Below are 3,641 nucleotides of genomic sequence, written 5' to 3'. Positions count from 1 at the left end.
CACACTGCGCCGCGGCCTCGCTCCCTAACTGCCGAACAAATAAATGAGCCAGACAGTGTGTGAAGGAGAATGCAATGCTTTCCTGAGTCTGAGCCACAAGGGGCAGCGAACTTCAAATGTCCTAAGGCAGCGGTTCTCAACCTGTGGGTCGCGACCCCTTTGGGGGTCGAACGACCCTTTCACAGGGGTCGCCTAAGACCATCGGAAAACACATATATAATTACATATTGTTTTTGTGATTAGTCACTATGCTTTAATTATGTTCAATTTGTAACAATGAAAATACATCCTGCATATCAGATATTTACATGACGATTCATAACAGTAGCAACATGACAGTTATGAAGTAGCAGCGAAAATAATTTTATGGTTGGGGGTCACCACAACATGAGGAACTGTATTAAAGGGTTGCGGCGTTAGGAAGGCGTTTGGCCTGGATCTGGGTCCGAACCATCTGCTCAGAAAACATCAAACCAAACGAGGGTTCAGGTTCCCGAGCCTCAGTTCATCCGCATATTACAGTTTATTTTAGGGCAGAATTGACAGAAACACAAGCCTCCCGGGAGGACAGCTCGATTGTAATTCCGCCTGAACGTGCCGAGATCCTGGGATAATGGGCGCCCAGAGGGGAGTTGCCCAGCAGGTGGGCTGCAGTCGCCCACCTGGCCTCGGGGAGGCCGCCCTAACCGGGGGCTGTCACACAGCACGTGTGAGGGTGCTTTTCCAAATGATGTTCTTTCCCACGTTCCTTCCTCGCCTACGAGTTTATAAACTCTGAGGGCGGGAGCGGAGCGGGAGGCGCTTCAGGCCTGTCCGTGTCCCTCCCGTCAGAAGTGGGGGGGCGTGTGGGAAGCTGGCAGGGAGTCCCTCCAGCCCCAAACCTTCACTGCCTTCACACTTGGTAGCAGCTTTTTTTTTAAAATATATTTTTATTGATTTCAGAGAGGAAGGGGAAGAGAGAGAGAGATAGAAACATCAGCTATGAGAGAGAATCATTGATCCATCGGCTGCCTCCTGCATGCCCCCTACTGGGGATCGAACTGCAACCTGGGCATGTGCCCTTGACCAGAATCGAACCCGGGACCCTTCAGTCCACAGGCCGGTGCTCTATCCATTGAGCCACACCAGCGAGGGCCGTGGCAGCTTTGAGGGAGCCAGGAAGTGCCCCCACAGAGCCTGTCCCCTCAGAAGAACCCAGGCCTCCCTCCCTCTGCGGAGCTGTAGGCGGCACCAGGGAGGAGGGGGTGCTGGGCTGAGGGCCAGAGGCAAGACCAGGTGTCGGGAGGGGCTTGGGAGGAGGTTTGGGCCTGGAGCTCAGGTCGGGGTGGGGCTGGGAGAGGGTGCGGGTGCCCGTTCGCGGTTCCATCCAGAGTGTCAATGCCTGTCATACCCACATGGGCAAGCAGCCTTCCTTGCCCCACCCCCCACATGTGCACCCACAGAGGCCCAGGGATGCCCTGCCCTCCACGCCCATCCCCCCACCCCCTAACCTGAGGTTTGTCTCAGCCTCCCAGCTCCCAAGTCCTGTGGCCTGAGTGACAGTTCTTATCACATCAGTCATGGCAACCAGCCCCCCGCCCCCTGCCGCCCGCCAAGACTGGGGGGCAGTCCCAGGAGCCTCCAGGTGAGAAGCAGGAAAGAGCAGCTCACACACTGCTCTTCCCTCTGTTGTCCTTGTTAGTCCCCACCCCAGGATACCTTTTCCATTGATTTTTAGAGGGAGGGAGGGAGATCAATGTGAGACACATTGATTGATTGATTGCCTCCCGCACATGCCCCGACCGGGGCCAGGGATTGAACCTAGACCCTTTGGTGCTCAGGCTGGCGCTCTAACCACTGAGCGCACAGGCCAGGGCAAATCCTGCTCTTTTCCCCAACCCGCTGTTAAGATGAAGTTGGATTTTCCGACAGCAAGAGGTCTGGACCAGGCACGGGCTGGGTGGCTAAAAAAAAACAGACTGAAATTCATTAAAATAAAAAAATCACTCGGAGTTAACTATTTCTCGCCATGCAGTGTTAGCGTTTCCTGGACCCTGGGTAGTTGGGGTTCTAAGCAGTGTCGGGGGTAGACAAAGGGGAAAGAGGCTGGTCCCAAGCTGTAGGCTGAGACCCCCACGGAGCCCCTGGCTGCAGCTGCCCCGCGTTGCTATCTTGCAGGGCAGCAATGTTTCACTGAACATGTTTAAGTTCAGTGATAACCTCGTCAGCCCTGGCCGGTTTGGCTCAGTGGCTAGAGCGTCAGCCCTTGAACTGAAGGGTCCTAGTTTCGATTCCCATCAGGGGATTGCCCCTTGGTTGCAGGCTCGATCCCCAGTAGGAGGCGTGCAGGAGGCAGCTGATCGCTGTTTCTCTCATTGATGTTTCTAACTCTCTATCCTGCTCCCTTCCTCTCTGTAAAAAATCAATATATATATATACATTTTTTTAAATAACCTTTTCATACAATAAAAGGTATATAGCTAGCTGTATTGTAGAAGTTGGAAAAACTAACGATAACAAGAATTTTAAAATAAGTGTGAGAAAACAGCTCCATAAAAATGAGAGATGGGGGGAATTTCCTAGCCCCAGTGAATATCACTATTAATACCTAATTAATTCATAGGTATTTTTTTCCAAAATGAGATCATACTATGCATGCTTTTCCCCCCAGTTAACCACTTTTCCACACCAAACTTGGGCCTGATGTAACCCTCAGTCACTCGGCAAACTCCCGAGTTTTCTCCAAAATGCCCCCGACAGCAGGTTTGCCCGGCCCTGCCCGGCCTCCACTGGGGGCTGTGTCCCACGTGGGCTCTGGGTGTTGGCTGGGGCCAGTCCCCAGCGGGGCCACACCTTCCCGGCGGGACAAGGTGAGCGTTTGGCCAGAACATTCCGCAGGGCTGGGTGCCAGGCAGGCCCCTGGGACTTGTCTGCGTCCTTCTGCAGCGAAGCCGGTGCTGGGCTGGGCTGTGGGAACACCGCTGGGCGGCAGGTTTGGAGGAGGAAATGCTGGTTGGGCCAAAGAGCCACTTGGAGTCGGAGGAGCAGGTGGGGCGCGAGTTCACCCTGTGCCGCCTCCTCACACCTCTTCCCAGGTCACTTCCTCTTCCCAGCAGCGGCCAACCTTTCCCCAGGCCTGACCTGCCCCGCAACCAGCCAGAGCTGCCCTGGGTGCCCCCTGGGCAAAGGACAGCTGTCAGAAGTGTTTCCTGCCACGGTGGATGCGTCTCCCTGCAGACCCAGGACATGTCCCAGGGGGTGCGGACAAAGGCGGGGTGCTCCTGCCGTAGGGAACAACCTTCCACTGTCCACGCAGTGCCCATCCCTGAGCTCTCTCCCAGGTTCTATTAGGCATCAAGCATTAAGTCGTTTAAACAGAAAGCTCAGCCCTCACTGGTGTGCTCAGTGGATAGAGCGTCGGCCTGCAGACTGAAGGGTCCCAGGTTTGATTTTGGTCAAAGGCACAGGCCCGGGTTGCGGGCTCGATCCCCAGTGTGGGGAGTGCAGGAGGCAGCCGATTCATGAATCTCATCATTGATGTTTCTATCTCTCCCTCTCCCTTCTTCTCTGAAATCAATAGAAATATATTTAAAAATAAATAGAGCCCTAACTGGTTTGGCTCAGTGGCTAGAGCAGTGATGGCGAACCTTTTGAGCTTGGCG

Source organism: Myotis lucifugus, unplaced genomic scaffold, assembly GCF_000147115.1.
Source record: "Myotis lucifugus unplaced genomic scaffold, Myoluc2.0 scaffold_906, whole genome shotgun sequence".
Classification (NCBI taxonomy): Eukaryota; Metazoa; Chordata; class Mammalia; order Chiroptera; family Vespertilionidae; genus Myotis; species Myotis lucifugus.
This window is presented reverse-complemented; position numbering follows the sequence as displayed.